The 16,892-nt window shown below is 39.5% G+C and overlaps 1 pseudogene; it reads right to left on the bottom strand.

Moving 5' to 3' along the window:
- Positions 1–6,777: 6,777 nt before the first annotated feature.
- On the bottom strand, positions 6,778–16,490 carry LOC129494606 (60S acidic ribosomal protein P1-like; annotated as a pseudogene).
- Positions 16,491–16,892: the final 402 nt, after the last annotated feature.

The raw sequence follows: 16,892 nt of genomic DNA, 5'->3' as shown, positions 1-16,892 counted from the left end.
AAAAATCTCATATAATAATTTATTGCATTGCTCCACCACCCAACATATACCATTCCATAGTTGTTAGAGTTTCCAGACCGTTATTTACCCCATATTTCCAAATTACTGATCATTGGTAACATAGTAGTGGTTGGCACCTAGAAAAGCCACAGACTACCAATGGAGAGGTATAAAATACCTTTAAATACACCATTAGGTTAAGGCAGCACTGGAGATAGAACATCTGTTCTACTCAACCCTGAACAAAACTGGAAGGTACCTTTCTTAGCATATTCAAAATTGTTATATCCTATGAAATCTCATATCTCATTATTCCCCTCTCTGCATATTTATCTTGCCTTCCATTGATCCTTGCTGGACCTGGTGGTGCATCTGGACCTTTATCCATCTTCATATTTAATCTCCCAGCCCCAAAAACCTGGCTGGGAAGCCGGAGCACATAGAAGTATTAGCCACATGCTGGTTGTTACTTTGGCTCCCTCTATGCTTAAAACCATAGAAAAGATATAGAGCCAGAAAAAATGGTAGTGGAAATCAACCATCCACTGCGAGCATACCCTAGACCCTGGTCAAGGTCTTTCATGGAGCTCTCCTGATGGGATTGGGTGGAGAGTTAAGGGGTGTGGAGCAAACATTTGCATCAAACATTCTGGACATCCTTTCCCTTATTGCTGGCTTGCTGACACTCTGAACTCTCTTCCTCTGAACTCTGCCCCACCTTGTCTGACCCCAAACCTTTGGCATTCCAAACTTTGAGCTATCTCTAACCCAGTGGATTTGGTATTCAAACCAAGTGTTCCCATCAAATGGCTCTTGTCTTTTCCCAATGGACTCTTTTTTATTTAGTTTTTCCTTTGATATCTGATTCTGTGTTGTCTATGAAAGCCTGATAAGCCTGTCTGAATGTTACGGGACAGGTGATGGGCAACTCACACACTTGAAGTCACTAAAGACTGTCTAGTTTGCAGTGTGTATAGTTGCCAAGAAGACAAACATTATTTTTTTAATTTAAATTTTAGTCAGTGAACATACAGTTCAATATTGGTTTCAGGAGTAGAATTCAGTGATTCCTCACTTACATACAACATTCAGTGCTCCTCACAGCAAGTGCCCTCTTTAATATTCATCACCCATCTAACTCACCTCCCACCTCCCTCCCTCCATAAACCCTCAGTTTGTTCTCTATTTTTAAGAGTCTCTTATGTTTTGTTTCCCTCTCTCCTTTTTTCTCTTTTTCCTCTTCCTATCTGATCATCTGTTCTTTTCCTTAAATTCCACATATGAGTGAGATCATATGGTATTTGTCATTCTCTGACTGGCATAATACAAGTCTAGCACCATCCATGCCATTGAAATGGTAATATTTCATTTTTTATTGTGTGTGTATATATAAAATCTGTTCATCTTCTTCATCTACTCCTCAGTTGATGGACATTTAGGCTAGCTCCATCGTTCGGCTATTTTTGGTAATGCTGCTGTAAACATCAGAGTGCATGTATCCTTTCAAATCTGTATTTTTATATCCTTTGGGTAAATACCTAGTAGTGCCAATGCTGGATTGTAGGGTAGTTCTATATTTAACTTTTTAAGGAACCCCCATACTCTTCTCCAAAGTGGCTGCACCAGGTTGCATTCCCACCAACAGCGCAAGAGGGTTCGCCTTTCTCCACATCCTCATCAACATCTGTTGTTTCTTGTGTTGTTAATTTTAGCCATTCTGACAGTTGTGAAGTGGTATCTCATCATGGTTTTGATTTGCATTTCCCTGATGATGAGTGATGTGGAGCATCTTTTCATGTGTCTGTTAGCCATGTCTTCTTTGGAAAAGTGTCTATTCATGTCTTCTGCCCATTTCTTAACTGGATTATTTGTTTTTTGGGTGTTGAGTTTGATAAGTTCTTTATAGATTTTGGACACTAACCCTTTATCATATATGTCATTTACAAATATCAAAAAGTCAAACATTTATAATAATAAGAGTTAACATCTCTATGCAACTTATTTTGCACCAGAAACTATTCTAATGTATTTCATGCTTTAATTGATTTAATCCTCACTGTAGTCCCTTGATGTAGGATTTTTATTGTCCCAATTTTACAGATAAGGAAACCACAACTTAAAGAGGTAAAGTAATTTTCTCTAAAATCTACAGCTAGTAAGAGACAAAGCCATCTGCAAGCCAGGTAAAGAGGTCTCACCAGAAACCAACTCAACCAGCATCTTGCTCTTGGATTTCCAACCTCCAGAACTGTGAGAAAATAAGTATCTGCTATTTGAGCAGCCCAGTCTGTGGTATATTTTTATGATAGGCCTACCAGATTAGTACAGTCTCCTTCATTTTTATTCAAAAGTCATCCCTTTTGGCCACCCTATGCACAGTTTTAACCACCATATCTCCATCTCTGGCTTTAGAATATATAAATCATATATTTTTGCTATTTATGTTGTTTATTGTATACATTTTCTACTAGAATATAAATTCCATAAGGAAAGAGATTCTTGTCCATTCTGTTCGTTATTATACCCCCAGCATCATATGTAGTGTCTGGGACACAGTAAGTGCTCAATAAATGATAGCAGGGAAGAAAGTCCAGGAGCTGACTGGGTCCTCCTCATGTCTCATCAAATTCCATAGGACAGGAAGGAGACAGGGCTTGAGCAATAAGTGAAACCTGTCTATACATAGAACAGAGTCAGGTGATGACAAGTATCAACCTCAACAAAAGATCAAAGTAGCCAGATTCAGAAAAACAAACTAAGTCCAAACCAAGGAGTCATCTGAAGCCACTAAAAGCTTAAGGGCATGTAGGCAGTCAGTAACAAACTCTGCCATATGCCTGGCTGTTAAGCCTTGTGTCTTTTACTTCTGCTTGCTTCACTTGCTCAGATGTTGACCTCCAGAATTCTTTAAAGGCTTCTCCTTTCTATGTCATCATTCTTGCCCTTAGCCCAAGCAAGATTGGTGGTGATCTGTGGAATGATATACAAGTTCACTCTGTGCTTTCAGAAGTTTCCTTCCCTCCTAGAGCTTGAGAGGCCTAGAAAGGCAAGTGCTTATATCACTCCCCACTGGGAGTCTCCCCAGGCCCCATCAGGAATCTCTTGCTTTGGCCTAATTTCTCCCACTGTCCTATCTCATTGCCTGCCACTTGGGTTTCACCTCACTCTCTGGTCCCTTTTGATGGTGTCTTAGCTGTGACTTAATTTCTGGATGTTGTCTCTTGAATTGCCTTTAAGAAGTCTCTCAGCAGCCAAATCAAGCATAGAGGGCTCCTGCAGAAGTGGATTTGGACCAACAGAATAGAAACTGTAATATGCCTGTTCTTCCAGCCATCTCCCTACTTCACAGCTTCTCTTTGACGCTAGGGGGCACTACTACTACTACTGCTATTTTATTCTATTTTGCACCATGCAAATCCCACTGTCATGCTCTTCATCTTAAACCTCCATCAGCCACGTGTTGATGAAATGTTTATCATTAAAGCCTATCTATGATTCCCCCTGATACATGGCTAAACCTCACTTCAACAGTTCCTTAAGTGGAAAAAGACTTATAATTAACTAGGGTTTTACTCTTAACTTGTAGAACCTATATGCAATACTGAAAAGGGTCCAGGGGGAATTTTTTGTTGTTGTTAACTCTATGGAGTATTTGAAAAGTTTATGTATTTGGTTCAGGACCAGGGAAGTAGAGGGAGCTCCTTATTCTGATCCAAAATAAGCAGGAAGAAATCTTTCTCTGAAGGAAGAGATTATTTGTGCAATGGAGGGAAAATAGGAGGATCAATTATTAGGGTCAGTGGTTGAAAAGAAAGGGAAAAAAAAGAAACTGCTCTGAAGCTGAGCAAGGGAAAATTCTCAGTTTCTTACAGCACATTGTTCCCCTGTCCCCAAACTTTGAAAGCCTCCAGCTCAGGATCCCTGGGTGGCGCAGCGGTTTGGCGCCTGCCTTTGGCCCAGGGTGCGATCCTGGAGACCTGGGATCGAATCCCACACATCAGGCTCCCAGTGCATGGAGCCTGCTTCTCCCTCTGCCTGTGTCTCTGCCTCTCTCTCTCTCTCCCTGTGTGACTATCATAAATAAGTAAAAATTAAAAAAAAAAAGAAAAAAAAGAAAGCCTCCAGCTCTATACCTCATTACTCATCTTCTACTCATCTCCTAGGAAGATTCCCTGCCCTACGTGACAGAGACTCAAAAGTGGGGAATAATGAGAGAGGGAAGAGTCTCCCATTCCTGGCATCCTTTGTTGGACCGCTGAACACATTTCCCTGTAAAAATATCATTCATCATATGGCCAAGTCCTATTATTTCCATTGGCTCTCTACTTCAGAGCATTATGGGTTAAACATAGCTAACCATAACATGGTTTCTATAGAAAATGCATCCTGAATTCCACATAACTTACTTCAAATGAGCCACTGGAATTCTGTCATTCTGACATGATGATTGCCTATTCAACATTCAAATGAGGGAGGAAGATAGATTCAGAGGACAAGGAAAGATTGTAGGTTCTTTTTGCTTGAAAACTTTCTTGTATTGCCTTTTGATCATTATAAAGATCAAGAAATATATTTCAAAAAAGAAGAAAGAAAGAAATATGTTTCCTTTTTTCTAGCTAGGTCTTGAAGGACTCTGAGGCTACTGACTAACACATCCATTGATTCCTGTAGAGTCAAAAGCAAAGGTGTTAGCATCTCACTTGCTTAGAAATGTAAGGGAACAAGCAAAAATTTGAAGGTAATTTAATTTTAGTTTCCTTGGGCATTTGGGGTTTTTTTTAGTTAGATAGGTTTATTAATTTGTTTTCAGATGCTTTCACTGTGATTTAATATTAAGTCGGCCAACAAGAAGTATAATTAACATATGTGAGAGAGAAACAAGTAAAGGAATGGTTTCAGGCTTCTGGTGCCTCCCGGTTCTTCCTGAGGACATACCTATTAAAGAAAGGGATCTTCCAGGTTAGAGAAACCTAGAGCTATGGGCTCACTGATTTTTAGACTATTAGACTGATGGAAGGGACTTAACATTTAAGGCCTACTATCTACTACTCTAAAAGGTAATTCTTCTAGACCATAGTAATGTACTTTCTTGTACTATTTTCTACATGGCAACCAGACCTCTAGACCATTTATTCCTTATACCTTGTACATACATACATGAGCTAATATTTTCTGGCTTTTTGTTTAAGCTACTTGTCAGAAGTAATGGTTATAGGGAATGATGTCAGTGACATATTGCCCTTTTGTTTCTCTAAGTCTGGATTTCTCAACCTCAGCAGTTGGTAGTTTGGAGCAGACAATTCTTTCTTGCAGGAGACTGTCCTGTGCATTGCAGGATGTCATCATTGTCCTTTACCCACAAGAAGCCAGTAGAATTTCCTGTCCCCCAATTTGTGACAAACAAAAGTGTCTCCAGATATTTTTAAATGTACTTTGGGGGCAAAATTAATCCCAGTTAAGAAACACTGCTATAGAGTCTCTAAATTTTATTTTTGGATTAAGCTAGAATTATCAGAAAGCTACATAATGAAGCCATAAGAGAGTCTTTTAAAAAAAGTTATATTAAGATATAATTCACATACAATATAATTTTGTTTTTTTGTTTTTTTAGATTTCATTTATTTATTCATGAGCAAGGCAGAGACATAGAGGAGAAGCAGACTCCCTGCAGGGATCTCAATGTGGGACTCCATCTTGGGACTCTGAGATCACAACCTGAGCCAAAGGCAGATGCTCAACCACTGAGCCACCCAAGCATCCCTTCTTGGGCCGTTTGATCCTGAAAACTACTAAAGTATATCTGATTAAAGTGCATTGCTTTACTGAAGCTCAGAAAATTAAGTTATCTAAATTCAGGTTATTAAAGTGTATTTTATTTTAGCTGCTTTAGTTTAACTGTGAGTGTGTATACATACATACATGTGTGGATGCGTGTGTGTGTGTGTGTGTGTGTGTGTGTGTATAAGGGAAGGAGGGCAGGGAGAAAACAACTCATGCAATCTTCTTAGTGAAATTAAAAGTTTAATTAGCTCTGAAAAGATCCCATTACTATGTGAGCTATAGCTCATTGTTTATATGCAAGCTAGCCACCAAATCATATTTATCCTTGCGGGGGGGGGGGGGAGCTTAGCAAAACAATGCAATCAACTTCTAGTACATGGAAATACTCCTGTTTGCAAATTGTTTTTCTAAGGGAAAAGAAACCCCATAATTTGAAATAGCAACAGATGAAACAGGCTTTTTCATATGATAATTTTGTAATTAACATGTTTACATATAAGAAATGTCCTGCAGTGTCATGCTTGTGGATCCAGGAGACTCAGCTGAACTAACCCAAGAAAAGCTGTGACAGGACTTTCAGCATCATGCAGGAGCTGGTGACACATGTCACCATGGAGCATGTGGGGGGCCTGGAGCAGAACAACCATGTCTGCTACTGGGAAGAGTGGCCTCACAAGGACAAGGCAAAGTACAAACTGGGCAACCACATTCAACTGTATAGGGGCCAGAGCACTTCCCATGCCCCTTCTCCAGGCTGGAGGAAGATCTTTGCCCACTCTAAGAACCTCAAGATCCACAAGAGCACTCACACAAGTAAGAAATCTTTCAAATGTGAATGTGAAGGCTGTGACAGACACTTTGCCAACCGCAGTGACGGCAAGAAGTACATGCATTTGCACGCCTCAGACAAGCCTTATATCCGCAAACTGTGCCACAAGTCCTATATACAGACTGAGCCTTTTGTACAAGCACATGAAGGTTCATGAATTTCAAGGGTCAGATTCCTCCCCAGCTGCCAATTCGAGCTATGAACTCTCCACTCCACAAGCTATAGCTTCTGCAAACAGCAAAGATATTACTAAAACTTCTTCTGCAATTCAGATTAACACCGGCCACAAACCTGGACTTCCTCCCGATTTTAATGGCATCTATGAGGACAAAACACAAATATAAATCCTGTTAACCATGGAATGGATCAAATGCATTTTTTTCAAATGCATTTTAAAAAGAAAACTAACACCAATCAGATGGAAATGCAGTTTTAAGGCAAGAGGTCATACATATGATTACATTTTGTGAATTGCAATTGTCCAGGAAGATTTGGAGGCAAGATCCAAAAGTAGCCATACCCTTTTCCGAGGATTAGAAAATATGTTTTGAGATTAGAAGGATTTTTTTTTCAAAAAAGTTTTTTCACTGCTTTTCCTCCCATTTTTTCTTACTCTCTGTACACCCCATTCCTAAATTCCTTCGGTTCATTTTCAAATCTGTCCTGTTTCTTGAGAGGAAGTTTTAGAAGGCTTGGCGGTGGTGGTGATGTTAAACTGATGGAAATTCTTCACCTTAGTGGTGATTGTTTAAACTTTCACAGTCTTAAACCATGCCAAAGTCCTGTTATGTCTTTCTTGAACTTTTCCTGAAAGCATTTTGCTTGTGAATTTATTTCTGTCAAATGAGATTGAAACTGTCATTCAGTATTTTTTTCAGGCTGAGGATGTGGTGTCATCTCTACACAGATTGTGACATTTAGTATATAGTTGCCTTTTGTAACAATTTTTTTGTAAATACATATCCACTGATGCCATTTTTATCATTTGTAATTCAATTATTGCTATAAGTGCCAGAACTAAACCATATTAGTGGAAAAATGTTTTCCAACAAATGCTGTACAGCTTTTGATTATAACTGCTTTAGCATTAAATTTTGTTGTTTTGAAAGAGAACACAATTTACTGTTTTTGAACCACTGATTCCTTTCTCTTGCTTTGTAACAGCCTCCTTCTATAAAGAGATATAAGCAAATGAAATATTCCTTGTTGTCATTTTTAACTCAGATCACTTTTTAATTGCTAAATTAAATTATTTTTTATTGCAATATAGATTCCTTACAGTGTCAGTTTACATCTGGGGAGACCCTCCTTTCTTTATCTCTAGCTCAGATGGTTGTTAACTTGGGAGTTTGAAGGTGTTTGTCCTGGATCTTCAGCATGCAAATCAAATATTACTGATCAAGTTCAGTTAGTGGCCATGACATCTCAATCTTGTATTTCAAAGCCTGAGGAGCTGGATTTAATCATCTCTTCCCTACATATGTAGGTAGGCATAAGGCAACCTAACAAGTTTTATGTCCCTTAGTTCTTTATTATTTAATATAAAAATGAACATTTCAGCGGGATGCATGTCTGTATATTCTACCAAGAGATCACCCATATGCATATATATGTTTGCATCTGTGACCTATCTAATCTGCCTGTCAAATCTAGCTATATATATTTTTTTCAAAAGTAACTATGTGTCTGAAACAGTGGTGATGAGTAAGGCTAGTTGACCTGTGCTTGGGGTTAAAGTGCTTCCTAAAAGAACCACAGCCTACTTACAGTTTTAGAAGGCAAAGGCTGACTTGTTTTGCATATATAGCTCAATTCATAATTATCAGAATTATTCAAAAGATTTTTATAGCTGTGTAATAACTGTAGCGGTTCTAAAATGATATTATGGAAAGAAAAAACATTTGCAAAATATGTATTTTTAAAGTTTGTGGTTTGTAGGCACAGATGTTAAGAGTATTGTTTTCATTATAATCAATAACAATGAAAACTGGTTGTTTGCTTTGTGATAAAATAGTAACAATCCATTTAGTCTTCAGTAAAGCAAATCATTTGGACAAACAGTTCTTTGACAGTTGTTATATGAAAAAAAAAACCCACCTGATTTCTATATTGAGGTGTTGGAGTGGTAGAGTATCAAGAAACTTTTTTAAACTAATTCAGGATACTGTCTAATATTGATAGCCCAGACTCTACATAAATAACCAGCTTGCAAATCAGCAAATAGAATGGTGGAGACAAGGAACTGTAAAGAATTTAGAAATATAATGAATAGACTTAAGTACCTCCTTCTCCTGAAGGGGCATTGCTCTAGGTTTTTCCTAGCAGTCATTTTGGTATTATACATAATCATTTTGAATTATAGAATTTTATGTATTGTTCTTTTTAAAGAAATAATATCTTGGCACATCTCTTTTTAAAAAGGAAGAAAAAAGAAGAAATGCCCTGCAAATATTTAAAGAGCATTCATAAGCATGAGCACAGTGATAAAGTCCTGTAAACCTTCATGTCATGCATTTATCTGAATGCTGTGCTAAGAACTTTACATCTATTATCTTCTTTAATCCTCATCAAAGTCCCTTACAGGAAGAAATTTCATAAGTGAAAAAAATTAAGGCAGATAAGAAACTTGCCCAAGTCTCTGCAGCTTGTAAAAGGCAGAGTGAACATTTGAATCCAGGTGCATCTGACTCAGATTCAGGCTCTCAGCTATCTGCTGCCTCCCAAAGGGCAGAAGTCCTGCCACCACTGTTAAACATTAGTCATTGTTACCAAGGATTGTCCAGGAACATCTTCATAGTGCAAGTATCATATACAAAACATTCCCCAAAGTTTCCTCTTTTGATTTTGATTTTCCTCTGTATGAGGGGGAGCACTTGCTGGAGGAGGTGTTCCTGAATATTAATTGCCAATAACATTTTAATTGCCTTAAAATTAATCTATACTTTTTGTGCAATAGATGATCTTTAAGCAAGTATCTTTTAGAAGTAGAATAGGAATAATGCAATCTGCATAAAAATAGGCATGATGTATGACAGGGATATAGGTGCCCTGCTTGGGGGAGCTGGCAAACAGATGGGGACAAGTAGGCACATGTACACACATGTGCATACACACATGCACACATCTTGGGAAAGTAGCCCTGCTACTACTGAGAGAGAAGAGAGAGAGAGAAAGAAAGAGAGGCATAGTGTGTGCTAGTCCCATTTCCAGCCTTGTCCAGAGGCTTGTTAATATTGAAAGGCTCAAAAAAATAAAAAATTAAAATTAAAATAAATTATAATATATATATATATATATATATATATATATATATATATATATATAAAGGCTCAAGCCTGGTGTCCTGAGCAAGCTTATTACATAATCCTTTCTTGAGGCTGTGGCTAAATTATGGTGGAAGTTTGGATCACCCCACCTCATTTCCTCCAGGATGGCCCATAAAGCTCTAGAGGTGTCAATTCTTCCTCCTAGCAGATAAGCAATATCTATCAGTTCTTATGCGTGGACCTTCCTATTCCCCCTCTGGACATGGTTTTTGGGCTTCAGGAGCAAAACTATCACTGTCCACATCTTTTTAGGATATTAGAAATGAAATCAGTTTGCACCCACCAGCACCACCCCCTTCCTCTAATTCCCAACCAAAGCTCTGGATATTCAGTGAATCATTGACTACTTAATTTCTGAGATTTCTGCTAAACTGTCTCTACATTTCCTCTGGATGGGTAAACAGAGACAGGCCTAGCTGCCTACAGCAACTGCTAGCCCCAGTCTGTGAAAGCAGTCTGTATCTGCATCCCTACCTCTACCTGGGTAGACCCAACAGGAACCTGTCCTTAGGGCTCTCAATTTTCCTTCTGTAGTGTCATATCCTCCAACCCCAGGGACTAAAGAAAAGCGGAGCCACTGCCTTGTTGCCAGGGCAACTGAGCAGGTGCTCTGAATTCAGTGGTTCATAACAAAATGCTTAATTTCTCCTTGCTGGAGGCAGAGGTTATTCTAGCTAGGGCAGAAGTTAGATTGCAAGTGGTCAGAACTGGAACAGTGGTTGCCATGTGGCACCAGGAGGTCAGACAGGCCAGCTAAGTCAGGCTCTGTTAGGGAAAGCTTACTTTGGAAAGCTGGCAAGACAAAAAGCTAATACTTAATCTAAGGCCAAAGGCTGGAATTGCAGAACCAGGATTTGAGATTCAGGCAAACAGGGGTTCAGTTTACAGGAAGACAGAAAAAAAAGAAAGGTCCAAGGGCACTGCTGTAAAGAACCTCAGGATGTTTGTAAAGTGAAACCAAGACAACATGAAACAAACATTTGTCAGCTTCATAGCAAATTTTCACTTTCTATCTCCTACCCAGCTCATAGGTGAGTTAAAATTGGCCTTGCTTCTAGTTATAGGCCCTGAGATATACATAGTGAATAATATTATGAATAAGTTCTTTTCTCAGAGCTATGATATTACCTTAGCTGCATCTGAATACTCTGGTCTACTTTGACCTCTGCTTCACCACAGACTATCTGAGATCTCAAGCTTTCGTTCAGAAGGTCTACTGTCCCAAAGTTTTGCAGATAAGCCTCAGACAATGTCCTAATCAGTTCTTACTGAGGGCTCTGCAGACCTAATGCAGTCTGACTGGCAAAGAAGCATATAAAATTCTAAATGCCTTATGATCTTCAAGGTTTATCTCATCAATCTCATCCTGTTACCACAGCCTTTCATTTTTACCTCCTTCCAGCTTCACCAGTCCTTTTGTTCCTTAAACATGCCAACTTTCCATATTACCCATAGACCCAGGCCCTGCCCCAAATCCTGTCATTTATAGTGGCCCATTTAGCCTTCCTTCATCCATGCTCCACCCTATGGAATGAGGTCCACAGGTCAAGGGATGTACCTATGAAGACCCAGTATCTCCCACCCTTCTAAATTACATATGGAATTGCTGGGACCACAGAAAGCTTTGTCCAAACAGCATCAAGCCTGCAAGAGTCTGCAAGGACCTCTTCCCCAGGTGTACCCTCCTAAGGCAGCCACTCCCACTGGTGTGTACATCTGTAGAACCTGTGGTACACAGCATATCGTAGAGTACAATGACATCGAAAAAAATTATTAAATAACATGTTTGGTTAGATCTTCCCACAAAAAAAAAAAGGATTAAATTAAAAGCAGTGCCTTTGAAATTATTCCCTGAAGATCAACTCATTAAGGCTTTATTAAACCAGAAAGGCAGGGAAACTCAGAACTCAAGTTCCCCTCAAGACACCTTTATTCTTATCTCTTTTGATAAAACTTCAGGAATTTGCTCCTAGTCTTCCAATAAACTCAATGCCTAAGTCTGAGGATTAAGTTCAGCACTTCATAAGTTCACTGGAAACTAATGCTACAACACAACTTTTATTATTGATGGTCAAAACTGTCTCCTTAAAATATTTTCCAAATCAGAATGTCAATCATACTTGGATTCTGGTGCAGAGATTAGAACATTCAGTACTTACAATCTAAAACAGTTGTTTATAGATACTGGCTTGCTGACATGAACTAAATGATAAATGTAAGTAAAAATGATGAGATGCTATACAGCTATTCAGAAGGTTTATAGCTCCAAGCGATATTAATGAATAGTAAGTTAATTTATAGTCTAGTCTGGCCAGTTATTACAGAGGTAAATATAATTTATATTTCTATTTTGCAAATATTTTTTTAAGATCTATTTATTTATTTTAGAGAGAGAGCAGGGCTGGGGCAGAGGGAGAGGGAGAGAGAGAATCCCAAGCTGTTTTCCCTCTGAATTCAGAGCCTGACACAGGGCTCCATCTCAGGACTTTGAGATCATGACCTGAGCCAAAATCAAGAGTCAAGTCGCTTAGCCCACTGAGCCACCCAGGTGCCCCTTTATTGTGTAAATATCTTTAAATACGATCTGTAGTTAATTTTTAAGCAATCTATTAGAATCTTATTTCATCTTCTCCACTGATTTTCATAGAAATAATGGAGAGCAGCTGTTTTTCAAAACTAACATGTGCTTACCTACACATTTATGTTTCCTTTTCTAAGTTCATCTAGTTGGTGTTGGGTAAGTAGAGTGTGGAGAGCCATTTTCTTAGCTCAGATTCTTAGAAAAAAACATGAAGCAAAATTCTATTTCTTCCTTGGAGATTCAGTCCCAGAGAGGCAAGTAACAAAGGGAAAATGTAAATGAGGCAAGGAAGGACAAAAAGATAATATAATCTTTTGTGTATTTACTGAGCTGGTCATACTTATAAAAGAGACTTAAATTCTTTGGTAAAGTGGGATATCTTTGAAAAGGCATTTTGGAATTGCTGCATCTTGGAATCTTTGGAAGACAGGCAATTTATCTTTCAGGGTTTGTTTGTTGTTTTGTTTTTTTTTTTTAGATTTTATTTATTTATTCTTGAGAGACACATACACAGAGAGAGAGAGAGAGAGAGAGAGAGAGGCAGAGACATAGGCAGAGGAAGAAGCAGGCTCCGCATGCAGGGAGCCTGATGTGGGACTTGATCCCAGGGAGCCTGATGTGGGACTTGATCCCGGGACTCCAGGATCACGCCTTGAGCCAAAGGCAGACACTCAAACGCTGAGCCACCCAGGCATCCCTCTTTCAGTTTTTTTTTCATCTCCCCTTTCCCATAAGTAAAAGTTTGCCCCAGGGACAATTAACTCCATGTTGTTCCTACCCTATAAAGGCAAACAGATTTTTTTTTTTAGGCAAACATTTTGATACTCCCTATGGATGAGGATTGGAAGACACACATTCATTAAACCAACACCCACATGGCAAACACCAGAGAATAAATTAATGTGCTTCTGTTAAGATAACCATATCCTGCCTACGAGCTATGACTGAGACAGTCACTACACTGGATGTATGGTGGTCCACCATCATCCACCAATATCCCACAGTTTTAAGAGAGTGAAGAGGTGAATTGAAAGGAAATACAATGGGGACCACAACCCCACATACTTCAAGTCTGGTAGTGGTGCTAATCATTGCAATCCCTTCTGGGATAAGGCATTATTTATAATTTACATTTTTTACTGAGTGAGCAGTCAGTTTCTGGCACTCTCACTTGGCCTTTCTGAAAATAATGGCCCCTAACCCACACAGTTACAAGAAACCTATGTAAGAGTCCTGATACCTGTTCCAGCTGATAGCTATTCCATTTATATATTCAAGGAATAACTAGAATATATGTAGAGAATAACTCAGAGCAGGTCTGCGGACTCATTGATACTATTGTGCATTGGACTTGTGCTAATACTCCATTTATCATCTGGCTACCATAACTCCCATTCTAACTGGAAGAGAGGATGGTATTTTGGGACTCTTAATGTTAATGCCAGTGCCAGTTCAGATCTCATATATAACAGATTTGAAAAGCCTGGTTATTTCCCTTTCCCCTGGCATACTCACAAATAACCAAAGATCCCCTTCAGGAAGGATCAGAAGAATATTTGTCAAATGTACTCTAGCGGCATTGCTAGGTTCTTCCTCAAGGAAACCTGATCTCCCCTTGAGTCAATGGACTCTGCGTCTATTTAGTTCTAGAAACTGGGTGATTTTTACTTGTACCGCTGATGTCAGTTTCCAGCTCTCAATTTTCTGTTATCCAAATCAGGCAATGCCTGATTAGTTCTCCATGCATCTTGCCCCTAAAATCACTAGATTCATGTAGATCAAGGCACTCAAACTGCTACTCTAATTTTGATGCCCATTGCATTAATTATGGCCATCTTGCCTCTGAGAATTAAGTCCTGCCAAAGGTCTCTGTCATTCTGGAATCTCATTGTCCTCATTTATATTAGACAGCCTAATTTCCACACCACATCTTCAGTCATCGTCTGAGAGAGCAGGATCACTAAGCTTCCTAAAGAAACTGCTATACCCAGCACTAGCATATTTCCTATTGCCTTCAAGATAGGAGGGAGCTCTGAGTCCTTCCTGGGAACTTAGAATCAGTGAGAGGTCCTCAGGTTGTACGTAGTAAATCCATTCTAACATTCCTGCTTCCCTAATCCATATGGTCTTCATTGCTCAAAATAACGCCAAGACAACTAGTAAATTCATCTCACATACTCTAGGCCATTATCATGGCCAAGTTTCAAGGAGCCAACCTGACAGTGAGTGTGTTTAGAGCAACTCTGGGTCCTGGAACACTGAATCCTGAGTCATACAAGATACTCCCATACCTGTGAATTCTCCCCTATCCAGGATTATGGCCCCCCAATCAGATATCCTCAAAAATCTACTTCTATACATATTCCCTTATTCATGGGAATTCCATTATTCCCATGATACATAATGGCCAGATTATGTCATTTGTTTAATAGGTAGTCTATTTCTTCCCTAAGCAGGGACTGTACCTTTCTTCTCAGGCTGTGCTGAAACATGATCCTGGCTGTTGGCCTGGAGGCAATGAGTTGTGGCAGATGCAGCTTTTATTTTTATTTTTTTTTAAGATTTTATTTATTTATTCATGAGATACACAGAGAGAGAGGCAGCGACATAGGCAGACAGAGAAGTAGACTCCCTGCAAGGAGCCCGATGCAGGACTCGATTCCGGAACTCCAGGATCATGCCCTGAGCCGAAGGCAGATGCTCAACCCCTGCGCCACCTAGGTGTCCCAAGATCAGCTTTTAAAGAGAACAAGTATCATCTTGTTAGGTGCCTGCTTTGGGTGAGGCCACTGTATGGACTCTAGGAAAGGGGAAGGTATTTTCCTTTGGCAAGGGAAACAAGTAGATTCCACTGGCCCAGGAATATTCCAGGGAATTTTTTTAGTTCAGTGTTCTTAGATTTATCCATTGAAGTATCCTTATCCCAGATCTTTTGTGCCCTCTTCCCCATCTGGGTCCTGGTTTTAATATAGTATGTATACATGGAAGCTACAAATTTAATTCCCTTTACCTCTCTACTGTCCTTATAATTAGAATCTGGATCTGATTTTCAACCCAGTCTACCCTGAGGCCAGACTGCCTTTGACACCTCTGGTTTTCAGAGGATCCCTTAAGTACGCCACTAGCTGCCCTGAGTATATCATTTTCTTTTTTTTTCTTTTCTTTTCTTTTCTTTTTTTATTTTCTTTTCTCTTTCCTTTTCTTTTCTTTTCTTTTTTCTTTTCTTTCTAGAGAGGGAAGTGGGGGGAAGGACCAGAGAGGGAGAGGGAAAGAGAAAGAAAATCTTAAGCAGGCTTCATGCCCAGCACGGAGCCCAACTTGGAGCTCAAACCCCTGACCTGAGCCAAAATCAAGAGTTAGTCACTCAACTGACTGAGCCCCGAAGTGCCCCCATTTTTTTGAGAGTTCTGTTCTTTTTTTTTAAGATTTTATTTATTTATTTAAGAGATAGAGAACGAGAGAGCGCGTGCACAAGCTTGGGGAGGGGCACAAAGAGAAGCAGATTCTCTGCTGAGCAGGGACCCAGATGCAGGGTTTGATCCCAGGCTTAACGGACTAAGCCACCTAGAGTTCAGCTATTTATTCAACAGTTTACCGAAGAGGTTTAGTAAAAAACGAACAAAATAAAACAAAACAAAAAAACAAACCCCATGTCATCATCAGTCTCTTCTGATTCTTCTTTTTTGGCTTCTACTTTCTTCTCCTCAGCTAGGGCAGCAGTGGGGGAGGGAGCAGGACCAACCTCCTGCTGGTACAGAACCAGTTGCTGGGTCAAGTCCACCAGCCCCTTCATTGTAGATAAGGCTCCTGATGTTGACATTGGCCAGGGCCTTTGCAAACAAGCCTGGCCAGAAAGATTCAACATTTACACCTGCTGCTTTAATGAGGGCATTGATCTTATCTTCCATGACACCTCATCGTCATGCACAATGAGGGCTGAGAAGTTGCAGGCAAGCTTCTAGACAGAGGCCATGTACAAGTGAATGCTGAAGGGCACTGCCAGGCTCAGTGCTAGCTGCCAGATAAAGTAAAGACCTCAATGCAGACTTAGCTGCTTCAGAAGGACTGAGCACCTTAGTGGCAGCTGAGGAAAGTATCATTATCTTTTTAAAATACTTCCACTGCGGTCAAAAACAGTCACAATTCTTACAATTATTATTTTCCACATAATGATCTCAGAATGTCTTGCCTTCTACCTTGCATCTCCTCCCAACTAACCACAGGTAAAACTTCATAAATTGTGATTTCACTGCCAGGAGTCATTATTGTCCCACTTACCATCAGCAGTGAGGTCTCTATTGCCTTTATTCAAGTAGGTAACCCAACTCCAAAATTCCATCCTGAGAGTTTTCTTTTTAGGGATAATCCCAGAATC

This window comes from Nyctereutes procyonoides, unplaced genomic scaffold (genome assembly GCF_905146905.1).
Source record: "Nyctereutes procyonoides isolate TBG_1078 unplaced genomic scaffold, NYPRO_anot_genome, whole genome shotgun sequence".
NCBI lineage: Eukaryota > Metazoa > Chordata > Mammalia > Carnivora > Canidae > Nyctereutes > Nyctereutes procyonoides.
This window is presented reverse-complemented; position numbering and strand designations above follow the sequence as displayed.